This window comes from Pogona vitticeps, chromosome 1 (genome assembly GCF_051106095.1).
Source record: "Pogona vitticeps strain Pit_001003342236 chromosome 1, PviZW2.1, whole genome shotgun sequence".
Lineage (NCBI taxonomy): Eukaryota > Metazoa > Chordata > Lepidosauria > Squamata > Agamidae > Pogona > Pogona vitticeps.
The window spans coordinates 166,142,596-166,168,388 of record NC_135783.1 but is presented as its reverse complement, the minus strand read 5'-3'; the positions used below and the strand labels follow the sequence as shown (position 1 = coordinate 166,168,388).

General features: G+C 40.7%; 1 protein-coding gene across 1 annotated transcript in view; it reads left to right on the top strand.

Moving 5' to 3' along the window:
- Positions 1 to 9,151: 9,151 nt before the first annotated feature.
- Positions 9,152 to 25,793, top strand: part of EVA1A (eva-1 homolog A, regulator of programmed cell death) — a 115,889-nt gene continuing 99,247 nt past the window's right edge. The window contains exon 1 of the mRNA XM_072976776.2: positions 9,152 to 9,688. The gene's annotated coding sequence lies outside the window, so the exon portion shown is untranslated. The remainder of the gene's footprint in view (positions 9,689 to 25,793) is intronic.

Sequence of the window (25,793 nt, the reverse complement as noted above, 5' to 3'; positions counted from 1 at the left end):
TGTATGTAAACTGTTTACAACCTTGTTTGAAACATATGAAAATTTTTGGTTGTCATACTTGGGCTCATATACCCAAAACATGCAGGAAAAAAGGTAGCCCTAAGGCAAGGAAGTTGATATTTTTTAGGTTATCAAACAGGAAGCAAAAGTTATAGATTTTGTGATCAGTATGGAAATGTGATAATTAGCAGGTCAGCTAATTTTTTGTGAAAATTAGAATTGGTCACAAATTCATGCAAATAGTAAAATACTTTTGCCATTGTCTAAAGATAGACAAGAGGTTTTAAAATTAGGAAGAACAAAGTGAGGCATATGAAGAAGGAAATGAAGCTGTAGGAGAGGGGACATGAGACATGTAGTGAGGCTGAGAAAATTTGTATTCTCAAAGGCTTTCATGGGTGGGATCTGATGGTTGTTGTGGGGTTTTTTTGGCTCTTTGGCTGTGTTCTGAAGGTTGTTCTTCCTAACGTTTCACCAGTCTTTGTGGCCGGCATCTTCAGAGGACAGTAGTCAGAACTGACAGGCCTAGAGTAGCCCTGTAGGAATAGATAATCAAAGTTTGTGAAAAGTTTGTAAGAAAGAGTCTGATCAACTCATTCAGCTGTGAAAGCAACAAGCTGACCAGTTTTATTTAACCCAGCTGTGGAAACAAAATGCTGAAGAATAAGCCTGGAGAAGCTAATCTCTGATTGGCCACTAAGGGCAATAAAGTTAACAGCCTCTGAGCACCGTTTGTTGGGGGGGGGGGTCAAATGGAGAGAGAAGAAGCTACTCTGCAGGACTGATTTACAATACTGGGTACTGCTATGGACTCTGGATATATGCTATGTAAACGGAGTGATATTGAATGCTTTATTGTGTATGACCAATTCACTAAAGAAAGACAACTCTGTATGTATGAATATTGCTACAATACTGCTACAATACAATTTTCTTTATCTTAATGGACTCTCAATTCATTGCTTATCTGAATACTAGTACCCGAATTAGATAAATCTCTGCTGGGGCAAAGGAAAGGGCACCACCTTATCTGTAAAGACCCTGTCAAGAACTCTGTCTGTGCTCTGGTGCAGTTTGTTTGGATAGTTGATTATTTATAGCTGTGGGATCAGCTTTTGTCCTTTTTAAAGCTTCAACAAAAAAGAAGAAAGTGTAAAACCCAACAAAGCCTGGCTCCTAACTTTGCTAGCATGTGAAATGAATGTGATTGTACGGTAGTTGGAGCATTCTTTGGCACTGCTCTTCTTTAGGATTGGGATGTAGACTGATCTTTTCAGCCACTGCTGAGTTTTCCAAACTTGCTGGCATATTGAGTATAGTGTCACAATAGAGTTCTGTAAGGAACCTCTAAAGTGTGGCAGGGAGTCACTGTGATCACAAATCTATTGCTTTTTTATTGAACCTAGTCCTCAAACTCCAGCAGTGCATAGCATTTGTAACCATGGGCAAGCATGACCAACAAAGAACGAGTTTACTTTACTTTCAAAGTACTTAAGCATAGGTTTTGTGATTCCTAAGACCTCAAAACAACTTTGCCAGGTAGGACTACATGTGACTCCTCAATGGTAGCAAGACAGTGACCGTTTCTCCTTTCTGGATGTAATATAGTCTTGCTGTTCCAAGAGATCAAATCTTCCAATTGTCTTTAAAAGTATTTTTATTAAGAAAATAAATATTTTTAGAAAATAGTTTTTAGATTTGCAATAAAGCGGTAGTAAAACATAGCCCTAGGCTTGTGGTTACATGGAACTACTAATCACAATTAAAATAAGAAAAAAGCTAAATCTAAGTATAGCAAAAGGGGGCTTCCCCCCTCCTTCTTTTCTGCTCCATCTACATTTTGTAAAAAAGTGATTTTCCTCTCCCTAAACCTTCCAAAATGACAAGCTCTCTCCTCCCTCTATCCCCCATCTTTTTCTACCTTTTTCAAACCTCCCCCTTCTCCTCCTATTCTCAGCATTACACCAATTAACTTAAAAAAAATAACACCAATCTCCTCCCAGATTTCTCATGATGGATCCCAACTGTTATGTCTTCTTCATTAGCTTTGGAATGTTGCTTTTGCCAGCTTGGGGCCTCTTGGTCCGGCCTTGACTGTTATCTGGATCTCACTGTACAAGCCGAATGGCCTTTAGAGAAAAACAGTCTCACGGCCTATAGCATTCCCAAGTCTTTCAAATCATCTTTCTTAGAACCTAATCAACTCCATTTTCTCTCATCCTCAATGACTACAAGTCCACTCTCCTCCTATATCATATGTAGTACCTTAACAGCATCATCTTTTAAGATTTTAAATATAGTGGTGCCTCGCTTAACGATTGCCTCGTAAAACGACAAAACTGCTTTATGATGAAGTTTTTGCGATCGCAAAATGATGTTCCTATGGGGAAAATTCGCTTAACGATGATTGGTTTCCTGCTTTGGGAACTGATTTTTCGCTAAACGATGATTTAGAAACAGCTGATCGGTGGTTCTAAAATGGACGCCCGCTGTGCAAAATGGCTCCCTGCTGTGTTTTCAGGACGGATTCCCTGCTTTACAGGCAGCAAAAGTGGCCACCCCTACTGTATGGAGAATCTTCGCTGGATGGTGAGTTTTCAGCCCATTGGAATGCATTGAACCGGTTTCAGTGCATTTCAGTGGGCTTTTTCATTTCGCAAGACGATGTTTTCGTAAGACAGCGATTTTCGCAGAACAAATTAACATCATCTTGCGAGGCACCACTGTAGTTCAACTGGAATGCCATCACCACCACTAGCATTGTTGTTAGCAGCGCTTTCTAAGGCCCACTTGACTTCACTCTCCAGGATGTCTGGCTCAAGGTCAGCAACTACACTATCGGGTTGTCCGGGACATCCAGATCTTTCTGGTCTAATTCTTCTGTGTATTCTTGCCACCTCTTCTTGATTTCTTCTGCTTCTGTGAGGTCCCTACCATTTTTGTCCTTTATCATATCCATCTTTGCACAAAAGGTTCCTTTAATATCTCCAATTTTCTTGAACAAGTCTCTGGTTTTTCCCTTTCTATTATTTTCCTCTATTGCTTTGCACTGTTCATTTAAGAAGGCCCTCTTTTCTCTCCTTGCTATTCTTTGGAAGTCTGCATTCAATTTTCTGTAACTTTCCCTATTTCCCTTGCATTTTGTTTCCCTTCTCTTCTCTGCTATTTGTAAGGCCTTGTTGGACAGCCACTTTGCTTTCTTGCATTTCCTTTTCTTTAGGATGGCTTTTGTTGCTGCCTCCTGTACAATGTTACGAGCTTCCGTCCGTAGTTCTCTAGGCACTCTGTCCACCAAATCTAGTTCCTTAAATCTGTTCTTTACTTCCACTGTGTATTCATAAGGGATTTGGTTTAGGTTATACCTGAGTGGCCAGTGGTTTTTCCTACTCTCTTCAGTCTAACCTTGAATTTTGCTATGAGAAGCTGATGATCAGAGCCGCAGTCAGCTCCAGGTCTTGTTTTTGCTGACTGTATAGAGCTTCTCCATCTTTGGCTACAGAGAATATAATCCATCTGATTTCGGTATTGCCCATCTGAAGATGTCCTTGTGTAGACCCCTCTTGCGTTGTTGGAAAAGAGTGTTTCTCCTTCTTGGTCTCAGTGAATACACACTAATGGGTTAATCTGTGTCTGAGCAGAGCACTTTTTAAACCCACACATTTTACAACAACACATTTAAAACCAAGCCATTTTTAAATAGAACACATTTTAAAACAAACCAAGCACCTTTTAAACCCACCCTCCAGCACCTTTTAAAACAAAAGAGAGGTTACTTAGCTTTCAGTGTCTTCTGGAGGACATTTCTGATATTAAAAACAAAAGACTAAACTGCAGTTTAGATCGCCAGCAGCTAAAGAAACCTTTGCAAAACCATTTCTGATTTTAAAAGCAAAATACTTTGACAAAGAAGCTCAGAAAGAATATGTATGGAAACACAACAAATTGAAATTGACTAAAGAACAAATTCAGTCCTTAAATGAGCCCTTAACATATGCAGAAATTACAGAAGCTCTCAAAAAACAAAAAAATGGGAAAGCACCAGGCCCAGATGGGTTACCAGCGGAATATTATAAAGAATTGGAAGAGGTATTACTTAATTCATTTAAGAAGCTTTTAGAATATGTTGAAGCAGAGGGAAAAATACCAAGAACATGGACTGAAGCAATAATTTCCCTTATCCACAAGGAAAATACGGAGGGTAAAGAAATCCAAAATTACAGACCGATTTCATTGTTGAATGTGGATTATAAAATATATGCGACCATCTTGGCAACCAGAATGAAAAGAATTTTAATCCAGTTAATACATCAAGATCAGTCTGGGTTTCTTCCAAAAAGGCAGATGAAAAATAATATAAGGATAGTCCTAAACTCCCTGAAATATTATGAAGCACACCCGGAGAAACAGATGGCCATGATATTCTTGGATGCGGAGAAAGCCTTTGATAATCTCGATTGGAATTTTATGTTGTATTTGCTGGATGTGCTGCAAGTTGGAGAAAGATTTTTGAAGCTAATTAAAGCAATTTATACTCAATAAAAGGCAAAAGTGAGAATTAATGGCGAGCTGTCAAAATAAATACAAATACAGAAAGGTACCAGACAGGGGTGTCCACTCTCGCCACTACTATTCATTCTGACTCTAGAAATATTAACCGAACAAATCAGAGATAAAAAGGAATTGAAAGGGTTGAAAGTAAAAGGTCAAATTTACAAACTTCAGGCTTTTGCAGACGATGTAGTCATTATACTGGAAGATCCATTGCATTCAATAGAAGACCTGATGGTGACGTTGAAAAACTTTGGTGATATGGCAGGAATGAGAATAAACCAAAAGAAAACAAAAATACTTATTAAAAATATAAGAGAACAAGAACGACAGAAGTTAGTAGAAAAGACGAACTTCTAAGAGGAAAAGAGAATCAGATATTTAGGGATCCAAATTACAAAGAAGATGAGTACATTATTTAAATATAATTATATTAAATTGATTAAGGAGATACAGAACAATTTGAGAAATGGGATAAACTACAATTATCGTTGTTGGGAAGAATTGCGACGATTAAAATGAGTGTCTTGCCAAAAATTCTATTCTTATTTCAGACAATCCCTATCATATTAAAACAGACCTTTTCCCAAGAACTTAATAAGATAATTATGATATTTGTATGGCAAGGTAAAAAACCAAGAATTAAAATTAAAGCAATGCAAGATACCAAACAGAGGGCAGGTTTTGGCCTTCCAGATTGGGTACTGTATTATCGATCTTGTATTTTAGATTGGATAAAAGAATGGATAACTAATAGATAAGCTGGTATGGGAAATACATCCCCACCTGTATGTTCTGTTAGTCTTGTATGTTTTGTTAATCTTATGTATTATTGTTTTGTAGGTATTTTTTTAGGTATATATGTTATAAAAAAATAATAAAATTATTTTAAAAATGCTAAAAAAAGAATGGATAACTTTGGAAAATGATACTCAATTTGGAAGGACATGATTTGCAGCTAGGCTGGCATGCTTATTCATGGTATAAAAAGGATAAAGAGCACAAGCATTTTAATTTATATATGATAAGAAGAGCTTTATTGGGGACTTGGAAAAAGATTATACAACAAATTTATCAAAAAACACCAGTATATGTATCACCTATAGAAGCCTTTACACAACCTAATCTTATGACGAAAGCAAAACTTTTAAGATATCAAGATTTGTTTAAAAAGGATTGTGAATTAAGGTCTAAAGAAGAGCTAGAGACACAAAATATTTACATAGACTGATGGTCCAGAGCATACCTGGAATCTAGATATAGAAAAGACAAAACAGAAGGTTTTTATTCAGAACAAATGACATTTGATAAGCTTTTATTAGGTTCAAAAGATAAAATAGTTAAGAAAATGTATAATTATCTGTTAGAAATCAAAATGGAAGATGAAATGGTTAAAGAATGTATGATTAAGTGGGCACAAAACATAGGGCATAATATTGATATTGATCAGTGGTTGAAAATATGACAAAATAATATAGAGCTTACAAGATCGGTTAATTTTAAAGAGAATATATATAAGATGTTTTACAGGTGGCATATGACACCAGAAAAATTGTCGAAGATGTATACAGATGTATCAAATGTGTGTTGGAAATGTGAAGCACAAGTGGGAAGCTATTATATGTGGTGGTCATGTAGAGTAGCGAAACAGTATTGGAAAAGAGTGCATGCTGTGCTGCAACAAATATTGCTTTGTAAGGTTCTATTAACCCCATAACTGTTTTTATTGAGTATGATACCTGATAACATAGATAAGGCAAATAAGTATATAGTTATATACATAGTCACTGCAGCTAGAATTCTTTATGCCAAAAATTGGAAAAGTCCGAACGTACCGAAACAAGAAGATCTTATAGAGAAGATATGGGAAACAGTGGAAATGGACATTTTATCAGAAGTGATGAAGGACTGTCCTCTACAAAAGGCAACTGAAAGATGGGACTTATTCTACAAATGGTTTGAGTCATCAGACATTGCGTGAAGAACATGCATTAAAATGAGAACTTAAATCTGGAAGGCAGAAAATAGTAAAAAGAGCAATTTGGAATTTTGATATGGCAATATGTATAGAATGGATGTTAGTATGTCATTGTTTCTCCTCTTCCCCTTAACCTCAATCCCTTTTTCCTTCCTGTTACCCTTTGTTAAAAATAAAATATTTTAAAAAAGCAAAAGACTTAACTGCATTTTAGATTCCAGCAGCCACCAGAAGAAACTTTTGGAAAACCATTTCTGATTTTAAAAGCAAAAGATTAAACTGCATTTTAGACCCCCAGCAGCCACCAGAAGAAAAATTTGGAAAAACATTTCTGATTTTAAAAGCAAACGACTAAAACTCCATTTTAGACTCCCAGCAGCCAAAGAAACCTTTGCAAAGAAACCAAGCTGCAAAAACCCTGCAAGTACAGTAAATACTGTGTACTCACCCAGAACAGGCAGCCTCTCTGTTTTAAAAAAGAAAGTCAAAAATCCAAAAATAAAAAATTTAAAAGCCAAAATAAAAAATTACAGACCGTACGGTACACTACCAGGCAGTACTAGGCAGTAGGCAGTCTGTCTCCATAGCCACACTCTCTAACTGCTGGGGCGAGCAAGGTAGCAGACAAGCAGCCTCTTCGCTGGCCAATGGTTAACTGAAAGTTCAAATTTCCTGCTTTCCCCGCATTTTTTTTGTTCATAAGTCAAAGCTCCGTTCGCAAGTCAAAGCAAAATTTTGCGAACAGAGCTGTAAGTCAAGGCACCACTGTAGATGCTACATGACAACATTATGGATTGGGCACAGCATGGGAAAATCACTCTTTTGGACTACAGTTCTTATAATCCTCCAGACAGCATAGCCAATCATTTTGGTTGGGGGATTCTGGGACTGCAATCCAAAAGAATAACTTTTGTAAACTCTGATATTAGGAAGGAATGTTGACAAGAATTTTCTGTGCTATGGAATTCATTCATTACTCTAGCATGACACCTAGTGTTCACTCCTGGGCCTTACTTTCAGTGGTGAAGGGACAAGGAACTGAATGTGCTTTGAATATAAAGCAGGATGGTGATATTGAAATTATTGGTCTAATAAACTTGCAGACCAGAAGAGAAGTGTCTTAGTTGGAAAAAAGATTGTACCAATATGTTTGATTAAAAGAACATGCAATTCATTCTCAGTGGGGAAGATTTTATGATAAAAATGACTCTGTAATGTCAAATTATCCTCCAGAGCACTGTGGTACCCAGGATTGATGAAGTCCTGTAAGGTGCCAAAAGCTAGTTTATGTTTGTGATTTGTTTCATGGCCTTGGTTTCAGATTCAGTACTATCAAGCTTTTTTTTTGCAATTGATGTAAATTAATTGTGTCTTTTTGTATGCAAGACCTAGACAGGCAGGTTGTTGAAGAGCTCGTTTGAACTGCAATCAGTTGGAAGACCAACAGACCGAACTGATATCTATACCTGTACTGTAATAATCCTTTGAAAACTCATACATTTTCATTGGTTAAGCTGTGTTTAATAACTGCTAACAGTCTAGGGAAAGTCTCAGTTTCCCACATAATTGGACAACTCATTTGTAAACATATCCCATTATAGCTCTAGCATTAGTATCTTTGGTCTAGGAATTGACATGGGATTGTTAGAAATAACCAGCCTTATAGATTTTTTTTCAGTGTGTAGAAAGAGTTAATAGGTTGATTATAGTTGAAGGGCGTCTTTGGAGTACAGAAAGGTATTTCTTAACATGCTTGCTAGCTGTCCAGGAGCCATGGGCAATAATAGCTTATAGTGTCCCCAAAGGAATAGGATTCAGGGTAGGAGTGAGTGAATGTCCTACATTTTTGTTTTTCAAGGTTCCTGTCCTTTTAACATCAAGAGGGAATTTTAAAAGGGAAGTGAAAATATGTCCTTTACCTCCACTGCCCTGAACCCTCTCTTGCGAGTCCTATATGCCAGCAATATAAGCGTCCTGCTCTGTGGGTGGCCATGTGATCTACTCTAGAGAACAGTCCTTTGTTTAAAGAACGGAAAAGGGAAAGCTATCATCTGTATGAGATTTTGTCTAGTCCAAGCCTGGTTTAAAGACCAAGAACCATAAAAAAGGATAACAGGACCCTTGAAACTGCCTGGTAACATCTGGAGAGCAAACTGAGGAGGCAGGCAAGACACCTGGTAACAGCAGTAGCTATATTGCACTTAGCTATACAGTATTATGTGTCTGTTTAATTTATGGTTATTATTTTTCATATTGCTTCTATATGAGGATATGTGAGTTACATGCAGACCAGTATCCTCCTTTGTCCTCTTTCGATAAATGACAATTTCCTGCTTTCTAGCAACGTTTAAAAGAGTGGTCACTCCATTCTGGGTTGTCTGAAGTGCTGAACAAGAACTTTCTTGTCAGGAGACTAGGGATATGCTGCAACATTTTGTTGTGGGGCCCCACGTATGCATACAAATAGCAAATTCCTCTGTGAAAGGAACAGACTCTTATTACTGTTTGCAAGGAGGGGAGATTTACGTCATGTTCTGTCATAGAAGGTTAGCAGATCAGAATTCTTCCTCTCTTGGCACCACCTTGTGTACATTTTGAGAAGGGAAGAGCCAGAGAAAAGCAAGTGGGAGATGAAGGAACTGAGGGCACAGCTTTCCTTTCTTCAACTCAAGTTCCCACCAATTTTTAAATTCCTCCCTCAACTCACTGGGCAAGCCCTGGGTTTTTCTGTATGTGTGTGTAGGATTCCGTGCATCAGTGGGCAAGTTAGTAAAAAAAAGTATTTCAGTTTGTATGTGTTTGCTTTAGGCAAATATACTATCCAGTGTGATCTTTTAAAAAAGTAAATCACTCATCTAGTGAGACGGCTGCGGTGAGAATACTGAGAACCATTGTCTGTTCGGCACACCTCAGCTGAGAAAACAGGTGTCGTGTTGTTGGAGCATTTGTTGCTGGGCTGGCCAGAACCTTTTGTTTTGTCCTGTCTGCTTGATCACACTTCGGGAGGCAGCTAAGCGCTGCAAGGCTATTGCTCCGGCAGGCATGGAAGGGACAGAGTGAACCGCTTCTGTCTAGAACATGTAAGAACCTCTAACCTAAACAATGATACCAGAGAAATCTACCAGAGAGAGGACAGAGTATTTCTTTCTTCTGGATCTGAAGGTAAGACCGTGAATGATAACTGTTACAGAACATTTTTTCTCTATCATGCTAAATCTAATTAAATTAGCTTATTATAATCCAGTTCTTTTTCAAATCTTCTTGAGTGAACTATGAGTTGTGTAATGTGATAACAAGGAAAAATATTTTACAAGAAATTATAGCAAAAAGTGTAGTTTTGGAGGTGGTAACTGTGTTAGTGCTATCTCAGATGTTGGGAAAAAAATAAAGATAACTTCCCATGCATAAAGTTTCTGCATAGTGTGGAATTCAGGTCTGATATTTGTCATTATACCAAGTCTGATATTTGAGGTTTAGGGTTTCACTCTTTTAGTTTCACTGTTGCTTTTTGATTGTCATTGACTGTTCTCTTTGTTTAAATGAAAGCTGTCTCTATTTGCCTTTTAGTAATTTTCCTTTGTTTGCAGAAGTGCGTAAATTCTTTCATTCTCAAATTACAGCACTCTTGTTTAGTACGTATTTTATTTTCTTGGTTACCCCAGTATTTTTTTTTTCATTTTCCTCTTATTTTTCAGATTCCTCTCATGCCAGCGTATGGAATGAATGATTGAATGAATGAATGAAATGAATACTTCTGAAATCCACATTTAGTTGTTTCCTCTTTTTCTAAACTAACCAATATTCTGCTTGAGATTACTTATTTCTTCTTTAGAGCACATTCTGTGTTTAAACTGTCATTTCCCCCAGTGTTTGAGATGGAAACTTAGGAAAAACAATCATTTTCATGATGTTGAATTTTTCACTAGTATATAGTATACATGACAGATACAACTGTTTTCTGTGTGATGATGAAACAAGGAAACTAGAAACATAATTGGCTCATATTGTTGAGGGAGGCTTGCAAACCTGACACATATTGAAAGAATAAAGAAGGAAGCCCCTTGGCTGTGTGGACCAATCATTGTTGAACTTTGCCATCAATGGTGGAAACACTGTCCTATTATCCACACATTTCGATAACATGTGGAATGGCTCTTTCTGCAAAGTGACATAATGCTCCTCCATGTTTTGATTACCCCCCTTGCATGAAGGATTTCTCTCATTTCCTCAATGTGTATGTAGAGCACTTTTCAACATAAGAGCATAAGAAGAGCCCTGCTAGATCAGGCCAATGGACCATCTAGTCCAGCTTCCTGTACCTCACAGTGGCCCCACCAGATGCCTCTGGGAGCACACAAGACAACTAGATAGCTGTCTCCCAATGCCGCTCCCCTGCATCTGGCATTTGGAGGTACCTTCCTTTTCAGCCTGGAGATTATACATCCCCATCATGGCTTGTAACCTGCAATGGACTTTTCCTCCAGGAATCTGTCCAATCCCCTTTTAAAGGCAACTAGGCCAGATGCCATCACCACCTCCTGTGGCAAGGAGTTCCACAGACTAACAACATTCTTTCTCACTTGCTGTACGGTGTGCCTATATGGATACACTCGGTTAATTTGGATATTGATCAAGTTGCAGCAACGTTTTTTCACAGAATATTAGGAGTTCCCAATTTAATTTGACTTTCTACTATTTCTTTAGAATTGGGCATTCACCTGCCTTCCACAACTGCCTAGTTACTCACTTTTAAATTTTGGCTCCGTCTTTTTTTAAATTCACATTCTGGATCCCTGATATATGATTTATTGTGTGATTCTTACTCCTTTTCTTGGTTCCAGCTTATTGAAAAGAAACTGTTCTCTCTTCACATATCCCTGGAATCTTTGGTAGATATGAATCTCACTAAGACTTATTCCATAATCAAGGACAAGCTCTGTCACGCCGAATTCAATCACCTATGCAATAACCTTAACCCTGTATGTTCCCCTCTTTCTGCTGGATTTTTTCCATCTCAGGATCATTCTCCCAAATATTTCCATTCTCTAGTAAACCCACATCTAAGAAGAGCTTTTATGTTAGCCTGTTTTAATATTTTTCCTTCGGCCACCCATGCCAGTCGATTTTTCAATATCCCTTGTGAAAAAAGACTTTTTTTTTTTGTTTAGACATGCCTGACACCCTGGTTTATATACTGTTTCAATGCCCTGCTCATTCTCAACTCTGAATTTTTTTTCTAGAACCTTGGATCTCCTATTTTTCCAATTCTTCTGAGTCAATTCTTTTTATTTTCATGAGTAATGAATGTAATGTCCTGACCACTGCTGTTGCAGGTTTCTTATCTGCAATGCTGAAATTGTCCCCTGCTTCTCGCTCCTAATTTGTAAAATTTTTGTAATTTTACTTCTCCTATTTTGCTTGTGTTGTTGTAATTTGTAAACGCAATTAAAGGTTTCAGAACAGAACAGACTGACAACACGGTGGGTAAAGAAGTATTTTGTTTTGTCTGTTCTCACTCTCCCAACACTCAATTGGAGTGGATGTCCCCTGATTCTGGTATTGTGTGAGAGGGGAAAGATCTTCCCTCTATCCACTTGATCCATCCTCTGCATAATTTTATACATCTCAATCATGTCCACCCTCAGGCTCCTTTTCTCTAAGCTAAAGAGCCCCAAACGCTGTAGCCTTTCCTCATACGGGGGTGGTGGTGGTGGTGTCCCCCTGCCCAGTCATTATTTTAGTCGCTCTCTTCTGCACCTTTTCCAGTTCCACTATGTCTTTTTTGAGGTGAGGTGACCATAACTGTACGTATTAATCCAGGTGCAGCCTTACCAGCATTTTGTACAATGGTATTATAATGTTAAATGTTTTATTTTCAACCCCCCTTTTAATGATACCTAGCATGGAATTGGCCTTCTTCAGTGTGCCGCCGCACACTGGGTTGACACTTTCATCGAGCTGTCCACCAGCACACCAAGATCTCTTTCCTGATCTGTCACGGACAGCTCAGAACCCATTAGCTGATAACTAAAGTTTTGATTTTTTGCCCCAATGTGCATTACTTTACATGTTCTTATATCGAAACACATTTGCCATCTTGCCTCCCATTCTCCCAGTTTGGAGAAATCCTTCTGGAGCTCTTCACAATCCCTTTTGGTCTTCACCACCCAAAAAAGTTTCATGTCATCTGCAAACTTGGCCACCTCACTGCTTATCCCTGTCTCCTTAACCTTAATTAAGGCCCTGGTCAAATGAGGGAAATGTTTTCTATTTCTTCTAGGTCCCAGAAATCCCATGCTTGGGCAAAAAATTTTCCGAGGGTCCCATCCCAAAAATCAATTGCAGAGTTTTCTGTTCCCCTAGATCCTACCATACAGCATGTTTATTCCATTTCCCCTGTACAAAGGCAAGCTGGGACAATTGCCTCAAGTACTCCAACTATTTTGGATAGCTCAGGCATTAACAATGGAGGGAATCACCTAAGTGCTGCCGTAGGGGACCTCCAAGCTGGAAATACATTTGCCAACTGGTCACTGGATTTCTAGAAAGGGCTTCAATTGTATTAATGGATCCACCCCATAAACCTTCATATTCCGCAACCCCTGGATCCAACAGCAAACTTGAAGAGGAACTGTCAGAAGGAGCCCATGGATTGCATAGTGCACATGCCAGAAATATTTAGACTCAACTACACAATCAGTGGTTGTTGTGGGTTTTTCGGGCTGTCCTCTGAAGATGCCGGCCACAGAGACTGGTGAAACGTTAGGAAGAACAACCTTCAGAACACGGCCAAAGAGCCCGAAAAACCCACAACAACCATTAGATCCCGGCCGTGAAAGCCTTCGCAAATACATTACACAATCAGTGTTTCCTCTCAGGACAAGCAAGCCAAAACACCTTTGATAAGCTGCACTCTTTAAAACAAGAAATCTCTGACATGAAAGCAACATTGCAATCTATTGCTGCTCTGATAGAGCTGGGGATTTTAAGAGCAGCACCTCCACCAAACCCCATCAGTACAGACCAGGGAGACTACCAGGCTGGAAATGTGATGGATACATCAGAAACATTAGAGGAAGATTTTTGCTCAGCCTTAAAGGACCAGCATAATGCATAAGTGGACAACTAATTCCAAGACTTCAGGGTCCCTGGGTGGAATATGTGATTTAAGAAGTTCTACTGAGGTCTTCAGTCTAACCTTTTCCAATACAGGCTTAATATTTATAGATGAATGGCAGGGTAAAAATATTTTCAGTAAATAAGAAATCAACTTTCAGTCCTCACCTGTGGTGGCAATGTGCAGAATAGACTCTAATGAACAGTCCCAACCAGAAACCTCAGGGAAGACAGGTCTTGATATGGATGTGTTAGTGCAATCATCAGCTGAGTGCCATATTACTATTTTCAACTAGCCACTAAGGCCAAATAGTGTATCAGTATCTAATTTAGAAGGTTCACAGGATATTTCAGATATACTGGAGATGACTGGGACTCCTTAATAGATATAAAATGCTCCTGTGTTTATCCTACAAAGCCTGAAATGTAGACAGGCAAGATGCTTTGGACTTTTGCAGCTGGTAAGCATGCCCATAACTTCTGGAACCTGTTATATTAAAAGTAGAGCAATATAATTCAAATAGGGAATGCATATAATTTATCCAAAGACCAGGTTCAAAACAGCTATGAAACCTACCCACAACTTAGCAAATATGAATACTGGCAATTTTGAATTAAAATACAAAGACTGCCTTATTGAAGGAAAAATGCCTAAAAAGCCTGATTACAGTTTATTTCAAAACCAGAACCCGATTATGTGTCATCCCCCAGTTCAAATCCAGCTGCACAGGCAATGTCAGTGAATGGAACTCTCCAAACACCATCTAAATATAAATTTCACAAGTCCTCTATGTTAAGGCTCCTATTGCTGTTGTTTAGTCGTTAAGTCATGTCTGACTCTTCGTGACCCCATGGATCAGAGCATGCCAGACTCTCCTGTCTTGTACTGCCTCCCAGAGTTGGGTCAAATTCATGGTGGTTGCTTTGATGACACTATCCAACCATCTCATCCTCTGTCATCCCCTTCTCCTCTTGCCTTCACACTTACCCAACATTAGGGTCTTTTCCAGGGAATCTCTTCTCAACATATGGCCAAAGTATTAGAGCCTCAGCTTCAGGATCTGTCCTTCCAGTGAGCACTCAGGGTTGATTTCCTTCAAAATGGATAGGTTTTTTCTCTTTGCAGTCCAAGGGATTCTCAAGAGCCTCTTCCAGCACCACAATTCAAAAGTATCAATTCCTCAATGATCAGCCTTCTTTATGGTCCAGCTTTCACTTCCATACATCACTACTGGAAAAACCATAGCTTTGACTATGCGGAATTTTGTCGGCAAGGTGATGTCTCTGCTTTTTAAAATTTGTCATTGCTTTTCTCCCAAGGAGCAGGTGTCTTTTAATTTTGGGGCTGCTGTCACCATCAGCAGTGATCATGAAGCCCAAGAAGGTAAAATCTGTCACTGCCTCCATATCTTCCCCTTCTATTTGCCAGGAGGTGATGGGACCAGTGGCCATGATCTTAGTTTCTTTCTTGATGTTGAGCTTCAGACCATTTTTTGCACTCTCCTCTTTCACCCTCATTAAGAGGTTCTTTAAGTCCTCCTCATTTTCTGCCATCAGAGTGGTATCATCTGCATATCTGAGGTTGTTGATATTTCTTTCAGCAATCTTAATTCCGGCTTTGGATTCCTCCAGTCCTGCCTTTCGCATGATGTATTCTGCATATAAGTTCAATAAGCAGGGGGACAATATACAGCCTTGTCGTACTCCTTTCCCAATTTTGAACCAATCAGTTGTTTCATATCCAGTTCTAACTGTTGCTTCTTGTCCCACATATAGATTTCTCAAGAGACAGATAAGGTGGTGAGGCACTCCCATTTCTTTAAGAACTTGCCATAGTTTGTTGTGGTCCACACAGTCAAAGGCTTTTGCATAGTCAATGAAGCAGAAGTAGATGTTTTTCTGGAACTCTCTGGCTTTCTCCATAATTCAGCGCATGTTAGCAATTTGGTCTCTAGTTCCTCTGCCCCTTCGAAATCCAGCTTGTACTTCTGGGAGTTCTTGGTCCACATACTGCTGAAGCCTGTCTTGTAGGATTTTGAGCATAACCTTGCTAGTGTGTGAAATGAGTGTAATTTTATGGTACTTGGAGCATTCTTTGGCACTGCCCTTCTTTGGGATTGGGATGTAGTCTGATCTTTTCCAATTCTCTGGCCACTGCTGAGTTTTCCAAACTTGCTGGCATATTGAGTGTAGCACTTGAGGCAGATACTGGGACTCCTTCCAGGGACTCCTTCGGCTCATAATAAGACTGAGGTGGGTCTCCCTTAGATTATGGACAAAATTGATTTGGCCTATTTTAGATATTTGTATAGGCTAAATGATATGGGATGTGGTGGCACTGTGGGTTAAACCGCAGAAGCCTCTCTGCTGCAAAGTCAGAAGATCAGCAGTTGTAAGATCGAATCCACGCGACGGAGTGAGCTCCCGTTGCTTGTTCCAGCTCCTGCCAACCTAGCAGTTTGAAAGCATGTAAATGCAAGTAGATAAATAGGTACCACCTCAGTGGGAAGGTAATGGTGTTCCTTGTCTAGTCGCGCTGGCCACGTGACCATGGAAACTGTCTATAGACAAAAGGCTGGCTCAACGGCTTGGAGATGGGGATGAGCACCATGCCCTAGAGTCGGACACGACTGGACTAAATGTCAAGGGGAACCTTTACCTTTACCTTATAGGCTAAATAGCATGGAGAACCACTCCTTGACCAAGTGGTGTTGGTTAGCAGATGGGCACAGATGTATCAAGACAAGTTAAAGGTTTACAGTCTTTCGATGGAAAGATTTCTTTGTTTTAGTCCTCAAGCTCTTAGGAATCGGATCTTTGACTCTGATGCCAGCCAAGATAGGGCTACCCCATTCTACTTTGAGGCACTATCCTTTCCACAGCACCGCAAAGCTTTTTCAGAACTTCAGTTTCAACGGATGCCCTCTGCATATCCTGAAGGGTGGAACCCCAGTTTCAGAATGAATAGGTGTCTATGGCTGTAATCAGATTGAAGATATAACTCACTATTTATTGTTTATATGATTTGATAGGAATAACTGAAATTTGGTGGGATGGTTCCTTTGACTGGAATACAGCAATTGAAGGATATATATTGTTCAAAAAGAACAAAAATAATATAAAGGGAAGTGGAGTTGCAGCATATGTCAAAAATACACATGCCTGCACAGAAATACATGAGGAGGAGAGTGGCTGTCCCATTGAGAGTATCTGGATAAATCTAGTGGGGGCAAAAAACAAAAGGAACTTGGTAGTTGGAGTCTACTACTGACCGCCAAGTCAAAGAGAGGAAGCGGATGAAACATTTGAAAAAAAATTGCATGGTTTTCAAAGCGACATGATGTAGTAGTCATGGGAGATTTCAATTATCTAGATATATGTTGGGAAGCAAATTCTGCCAAGTATGGCCCTTCCGAGAAATTCCTGGCTTGTGTGGCTGATAACTTTCTCCTACAAAAAGTGGAGAAAGAAACTAGAGGACTAGCTATTCTTGACTTGATTCTAACCAATAGAGACAACTTGGTGGAGGAAGTGGCAGTAAGGGGAACTCTGGGCAAAAATGACCATGTTCTACTAGAATTCTTGATGTCAAAGCAAACCACAGTATAGCCACACATATATGCTGCATTTTTTTAAAAATCCAGTTTTAATTAACTCAGAACAAGGATGAATAAGGTCCCACGGCAGGAGATCCTAACAAGAAAAGAAGTCTAAGAAGGGTGGGAGTTTCTAAAAAAGGAAATTCTAAAGGCACAACTACAAACAATTCCAACAAGAAAATAAAAGTGGGAGACAACAAAAAAAGGCCATTGTGACTTCACAAAAAGCTCAGAGAGGACTTGAGAACAAAAAAGGACACATGTAGGAAGTGGAAGGAAGGCTGGGCCAAAAGGAAGAGTACAGACAAGTAGCAAGGAAATGCAGGAATGGCATTAGGAGGGCAAAGGCTGAGAATGAGCTGAGGCTAGCTAGAGATACTAAAAACAACAAAAATGCATTCTTGACATTTGTGCAGAGCAAAAGACAAAGAAAAGAAACAGTGGCTCAACCACTCAATGCACATGGAAAAATGATAACAGAAGACAAAGAAAGGGCAGCAGTTCCTATTTTACTTCAGTTTTTTCCCAAAGGACTCTCCAGATAAATGTGAAGTGCAGTTGGAGGGGACAAGATTGCATCTGGAGATTGATAAACAATAGAAAAGGAATACCTTATTACCTTGAATGAGTTCAAAGCTCCAGGGCTGGATGAACTGCATCTGAGAGTATTGAAAGAACTGGCTGAAGAACTCTCAGTACCACTGTCTATTATTTTCTTGAAATCACAGGAAATGGGTGAGGAGCCAGATGATTGAGGGAGGGCTATTGTTATTCCTATCCACAAAAAGGGCAAAAAGGAGGAACCTGGGAAATACAGACCAATCATCCTGACTTCAGTACCAGGAAAAATTCTGGAACAAATTGTAAAGTGGTAACTATGCAAGCATCTAGAAAACAAGGAAGTAATAACTAGAAGCCAACATAGAGTTGTCATGAAAAAATCCTGCCAGACTAATCTGATCTCATTTTTTGATGAGGTAACCTCCCTGATAGACAGAGGGAATGCTATAGCCATTGTATATCCTTACTTCAGCAAAGCTTTTCACAAAGTGCCCCATGATATTCTGATTAGCAAGTTAACAAGGTGTGGGCTGGATATAATAACTGTCAGGTGGATACACAATTGTAGATCACAAGCTGGATATGAGCCAACAGTGTGATGTGGCTACAAAAAAGGCAAATGCTATTTTAGGATGCATTAATAGAAGTATAGTGTCCAAATCCCATGAGGTACTAGTTTCCTTCTATTCGGCACTGGTTAGGCCTCGTCTTGAGTACTATGTCCAGTTCTGGACACCTCACTTCAAGAAGGATTCTGACAAATTGGAACAAGTTCAGAGGAGGGCAACAAGGATGACAGGAGGCTGGAAACTAAGCCCTGTGAGGAAAGACTGAAAGAATTGTGCATGTTTAGCCTTGAAAAAAGAATACTGAGGGAAGATATGATAACACTTTTCAAATATTGTACTTGAAAGGCTGTCATACAGAGGAGAGGCAAGATCTGTTCTTAGTCAACCCAGAGTGCAGGACACCCAACAATGGGCTCAAGCTACAGGAAGCCAGATTTTGGTTGAATATCAGGAAAAACTTCCCAACTGTTAAAGCAGTACAGCAGTGGAACAAATTACCTTAAATTACTGTACTTCAAGAAGTGGTGAGTGCTCCAGCACTGGAGGTGTTCAAGAGAAATTTAGACAACCACCTGGCAGATATCCTTTGGATTCCTGCATTAAACAGGGGGTAGACTCAATAGCCTTATAGGCCCCTTCCAACATCATTATTCTATGATTCTATAAGTAGGTGAAGACCTTTCTTTTCAGGCAAGTAGGTTTTTCAATGGACTATTGTAGCTTACTGTTTTCACTGTGTTTTGTTGTTGCTTTTGTTTACCATTTTAGTGTGGTATTTGTTTGATCCTTTTAGTATTTGTATACTTACTGTTGTTAACTTTACATAGTGCCTTTTAATTGTTGTAAGCCACACTGGGTCCTTTTTAAGGAGAAAGGTGGGGTAAAAATATTTCAAAATAAATAAATAGAGAAAAAGAGAGAGAGAGAAAAGAATCTGGAGGGCCCTAGCTGCCCCCACCCTAATCTTGTGAATTTGTGGCAAAAAAAAAAATAATCTTAACCAAAATGAACCACTAAAAATAACTAAACAAATAAAGGGAAGGGCTCTGAAGTGCCTGCACTGCTGGACAGTATGAACAAAGTACTGTATATTGATTAACAGCACACTCCGTTTATAGTGGCTTGCAAAGAAGGGAAATCCCTTTTGCTCAGATGGCTTGTGACCAGATCAAGTAGCCGTCCCCCACCCCTGAGTCTTGGAATGAGGCCCCCTATCCCTGAGCTGTCCCTGTCCTTCTCTTTCTGCCTAGGCAGCATCAAGAAAGCTGGGTCCTTTTGAGGGCTAATCAAAGAGGCTTCCCCTGAGGCTGCTGGTGGTATTTTCCTTTTCCTTTTTTTTAGGTCAAACAATTTCCTGTTCAGCCACCTACAATTTTCGTCAAATGAATTACCCCTACAAAAGACTAAACGAAGGGGAAAATCACCACAAATGCTGTACATAGGCTACAAAATGTAGCCTGCTCCACTTTAACATATATTTTAACTCTTTAAGAAACCCTAGTGTTTCAAAGCATTTCTGTCACAAAGCATTTTTGTCCTTGTTGTCACGCATGGGAATTGTTTGGCTATGCCAGCAGCAGTTATATATGCATGGCTGCGTTACTAGATGTGCTGGAAAAATTGTTCCAAGTGCATGAAAAAAATCAGCTTGTTATTAATGGCACACTGAATTTCCTCTCCATCCAGAGGGATTTATATTACAGGAGTATCTAAGGAGAGAAAAGCTGTTTTCCTTTGATGCTTTTAGTGTTGTGCATCTAAGATCGTTGTTTTTTTTAACCTGGTATTTTGTATTTTTCTTTCCCAAGATGAAGCCATCAGCTGTTTAATAATACTCCAGTTGCAGGAAGAGCGTGGTCCCATTTGCTGCTCAAGGCCATAGGCAAGCGGTCTTGGAATCCTCTTTCCCCCATCCTCACTCCCAGCTCAGTGTGATTATTATTTTTAAATGTCACTTGAACTGAGGCAATCAGCCAGGTAAGTTGACCCTGAACTGGAGCTGGTCACAAGAATGAATTCTTTTTGAGTGCTCTGACAATGCCACAAGCTATTCATCATCCTCTATTTCACTACTTGGGAAGGTGGCACTGGAAGTTGCTGGGCAGAGAAGAGACAGCCTGGCTGTTAGGAATACAGTGGACGATGGATGGAACAGCAGCCTTTGCTTTTGAGAAATGGAAGGAAAGATGGCATGTGGGCAGCAGTGGATGAGATGGAAATAACTCATGTTCTGGGAATGTAGGCTGCAGCATCTCTGGAGGGAGGGAAGTGTAGGAAGATGGAAGGCCACAGTGACCACTGATGCTGCTACTAGCCCATATTCTAACAGTTCCCCAGCAAGCAGATCTCTGACAATGCTAACCCCTGGAATTGGTGTAACACTCCAAATTGGAATGGCAATCAAACGACATTCCAACTTAATTCTTCTTAATTTATTGAGAAGCATAAATTTTTGATGTTGGTTGCATCAAATCATCTTTGCCCTAAAATTTAATTTCTTTTTCTCTGTGTCATAGAGATGCATCACTGATCTGACCTCAAGGGAACTTTTTCAGACACCAAAGAACTGCAGCCAAGGGAAGCTGTGTGACTTTGGCAGAAAAGCAGCTGCATCATTTGTAAGAAAATCTTGCCTAGCTTTGAGAAGTTCCCCAATCCAGACAGCCTAGCATGTAATTACTACTGAAGGCATCTATGTACAAATGTACACAATTTGTTCAAAGCTCTTAGAAGACTCGCTTCAGCCTCACCAATAGCTGTATGTGTCAAGGAGGCTATTGGGACTGAACAGCAAATGCATGCAAAAGTTCTAGGCTGTTTGGAAATGGGAAACTTACTGAAACTTGATCAAATATATTAAGAAATTAGGTGGTTCTTTTTATATCTGTTTAGAACTTTCCTGCATTTACTTAGGTTTCACTTTAGTTTTATCTGAGGGTAGAAAAGATGCTACAAGTGGCCATGATTAGAAGAGGAAAATCCTTAATTAAGTTATTTGACCTCTAGAATATTCAAATTAGCTTGCTTTGTTGTGACTGGTCTTTAGGATATAGAATAATACAATAGTGAAGTTGAAAGGGGCCTACAAGGCCATCAAGCCCAACTTCCTGCTCAGTGTAGGAATACAGATACCTGCCAGCTGATTGTCTAAATTTCTCCTGAATGGCTCCAGTGTTGGAGCACTCACCACCTCTCAAGGTCATTGGTTCCATTGCCATACTGCAGTTTGTGTGTGTGTGTGGGGGGGAGGGAATATATTATATTCAGCCTTAGATTTCAAAGAAAGCCCTGCCTTCCTGTGAAGTGTTTCCTTTCCTTCTCTTTTCTTGGTTTGTGGCAATTGTTTGTTTGCTGTTGATCTGTTCATTTGGTTGCTAAGTATGTTTGCAATTTTATGTTTATGCTTTTTGTTTTTTCTCCTATAAATTTCTTAGAGTTAGTTACTGACTGTGGCAACCCCAGACCTACTGGAGTATCCCACCCTGTAGTTATGCTGCCACCAACCATTCCCTATAAGGAGTCACACAGACCAGGAATGGATTTTAATAAATAAAAGAACAAGGTTTATTGAAACAACAAACAGGGTAAATAAAAGAATCAGGTAAATAGGATAATGTAACGTGGCATAGTCCCAATCACACACATACAACAGCTTGGTTCCCACGGAACACCTTAAGGTAACGCACAGACCCTGAACCTATCAGTTCTGGCTACCTAAATAGAAACCTGAACCTATCAGGTATGTACTAACTGACAAACAGTTGTACCCAGTCTGACACACAGACTCCAACTCCTACTTCTCCACACAAGCTCCAAATATATATACAGTACAGCTCCTCCCCCCTGATGTCCCGCCTTCCACTCCCCATAGGATGGAACTTCCCTCCAAACCCATGACAGACAGGTACCATCAGTGCTGTATGTGACACCTCCCCTCTTTATAAGTTGTTTTGCGGGGGAAAAGCTAAAGTGCTTTTCTCCAAAAAACAACCAGGATCAAAACACAAAACCAGTTATACATTATAACACAATCCCATAACCCATACTTACTCACTCTAGGTCAAACATATCAGTTATGCATTTAAACATTAATATTTGCAATACATTAAGTTACCTTTATTAATACAAACCAAGCCTGTTCAATAAACAGGTACATTTAACTTTTGGTCACCAAAATATACACAGTCCATGGTTTCTTCGCCGTCTTCACTCGTCGGGTCTTCTTGACAAGGCGTCAGCAACACAGTTCATTGACCCTCTGACCACCTTCACTTCAAAGTCAAAATCTTGCAGGTTTAAAGCCCACCTCATAAGTTTACTATTATGGGTTTTCATTGTCTTTAACCACTGCAGTGGTGAGTGGTCAGTGCACAGAACAAAATGTCTTCCCCAGATGTAAGGTTTGGCCTTCTGAATCGCGTATACTATGGCCAGGCACTCCTTTTCCACGGTTGCCAAATGTCTCTCACCTTTCTGGAGTTTCCTACTCAGGTAGGACACTGGATGCTGGTCACCATTTTCATCCTCCTGGCAAAGAACTGCTCCTACCCCGCTGTTAGACGCATCGGTGTAGATGATGAACTCCCGGTCGAAGTCGGGAGCACGCAGCACTGGATAATGGACGAGCGCCTCCTTCAACCTCTGGAACGCCGCCTCACAGTCGCTGGTCCACGGGATGCGGTCATCAGTCTTCTTCCGCGTCAGATCGGTCAGCGGAGTCGCCATCTCGCTAAACCTCGGGATGAACTTTCTGTAGTAGCCCACCAACCCAAGAAATGATTTGACTTTTTTCTTGGTGTTGGGTCTGGGCCAATCACGAACGGCTTCTATCTTGGCCTCTAGGGGTTTGATCACTCCTCCCCCTACTATGTGACCCAAGTATTTTATTTCTGGGCTACCCAGCTGACACTTGCTTGCCTTTACTGTTAGCCCTGCTGCACTTAACCTCTGCAGCACTATCTCCAGGTGTTTCAGGTGATCTTCCCAGGTATTGCTGAAGATCCCTATATCGTCAATGTAGGCCACAGTAAAGTCACTGAGCCCTGCTAAGGTCTGGTCCATCAGCCTTTGGAATGTGGCTGGTGCATTTCTGAGACCAAAACTAAGGACTCTAAACTCATATAGACCGAAAGGGCTGCAAAATGCGGTCTTTTCCTGATCCCTGGGATCAATCCTTAATTGCCAGTAACCCTTTACTAGGTCCAACGATGAAATGAACCGACAACCCCCTATGGTTTCAATCAGGTTGTCTAGCCTGGGCATTGGGTAGGCATCAGGAGTGGTTACGCGGTTTAATTTCCGGTAATCTACACAAAATCTAATGCTCCCATCAGGCTTGTCCACCAGGACTATCGGAGAGGACCAAGGACTAGAAGAGGGGACGATTATGTTCTCCCTAAGCATCTCGTCCAGCTCCTTCCGCACCTTGTCCCTATAGGGTCCCGTCACTCGGTACGGGGATACTGCTTGCGGGGGTGCATCCCCTGTGTGGATCCGATGCATCACTCCCTTCACTATCCCCGGCTTATTTGAAAAAACCTTATGATATTTCGTGAGCAGCACTTTTAGTTCTTGCTGCTGGTCTTGGGTGAGTGCAGGACTGATCTTCACCTCATCTGGGTTGTATTTCACTTCCCCTCTACCCTCCCAGAAGGGTAATTCAGCTTCCTCACTCTCAGCTGCTTTTATGGCAAATAAAACCCTCTGTTCCCCTCTGTAGTAGGGTTTCAGGGCATTCACATGTACCACCCTCCGTGCTTGGTGTTCCTCCTGTTCTATAAGGTAGTTCAGATCCGACACCTTGGAAATGACCCTGTATGGTCCTGCCCATTTGAGCTGCAGTTTGTTCTCTTTGCAGGGCCTAAGCCAAAGCACTTCCTCCCCTGGGTTAAAGTGCCTCTCCCTGGCTTTCTGGTCATATCAGGTTTTCTGTCTGACCTTCTGAGCTTGCAGGTTTTCTGCTGCTAGCTCTAGGTTTCTCTTCAGGTCATTCATTAAAGTGTCTATATACGTCACAACATCTTGTGGGTCATCCTGGGTGATCTGCTCCCAATTTTGTTTGATTAAATCAAGTGGACCTCTTACTTTTCTCCCAAACAAAAGTTCAAACGGACTGAACCCGGTACTGGCTTGGGGCACTGATCGGTAAGCAAACAAAAGGGATTGCAGCTTCTGGTCCCAATTGTTTGGATTCTCTGCCAAGTAAGCCCTAATCATGCGCATCAGAGTCCCATTGAACTTCTCCGTTAACCCATTACTTTCGGGGTGATAGGCAGTGGTTTCCTTGTGTTTAATTCCACAGATTTGCCATAACCGTTTCATGAGCTTTGATGTAAACAATGTGCCCAAATCTGTGATTATTTCTGAGGCAAATCCCATCCTGGACATATACCCCACCAAGGCATCTGCCACTGTGTTAGTTTCGATGTTAGTCAAGGGAATGGCTTCGGGGTACCTCGTGGCATGGTCCACAATGGTGAGAATGAACCGGTTCCCCCTCTTTGTGGCCTTGGGCAAAGGTCCCACAATATCCACTCCTATACATTTGAACGGGGTGTCAATCACAGGCAAAGGGCACAACTTCGCTTTGGTCCTGTCACGGTTATTCCCCTGCCTCTGACACACATCACATTGTTTACAGAACTCCTTGATCTGCTTCCCTATTTCAGGCCAGTAAAAATTTTGTGTGATTCTCTGCTGTGTTTTGTTCACCCCCAAGTGCGCAGCAAACATGTCAGAGTGCCCCCTTTGTAAGATCATGGGGCGATACTTTTCAGGTACCACTAGCTGACTTCTGATCCCATCTCCCCCTTTTGAGACATTCATCAGGGTCTCTCTATATAAAATTCCCTTTTTCTCGTGAAATCTCGCTGGGGTTTCAGGTGTTAGCTGGGTGTCTGTCACCTTTTCAAAACACTTTCGGAGAGTGGCATCTGCCTTTTGCTCTCGGCCAAATTTGCTGTCTGTGGCTAAGGTTTCTGCCACGGCTTCGGGACTACCCTCATCTGCTTCAGCCTCGGGCTCTTCAGTACCCCCCTGAACTGTCCCCGTGGTAGCTTGTGAGCGTGTAATCACTAGCACCCGTTTCACATGTTCAGCCAGGTCATTTCCCACGAGCACGGCTGCTGGCAGAGTCGATGAAATCGCTAGCCGCCAAACTCCCCTCCAGCCTTGAAAGCTCACAGGTACCTCAGCTACTGGCAGTGAGATCACCTGCCCCTCAATCCCTGCCACCTTCAGGCTCTCATTTGGGATTATATGCTTCCTAGGAATAATGTCTGGATGGCACAGGGTCACCTGGGAACAAGTATCCCTTAGCCCCCTATACTGATGGTCAAGTATTCCTACGTCCACCCCAGCGGTCTCAAACAATCGCGAATCTGTCCTCACTAGTAAGCAGCGCTTGACCTCCACAAGAGGACC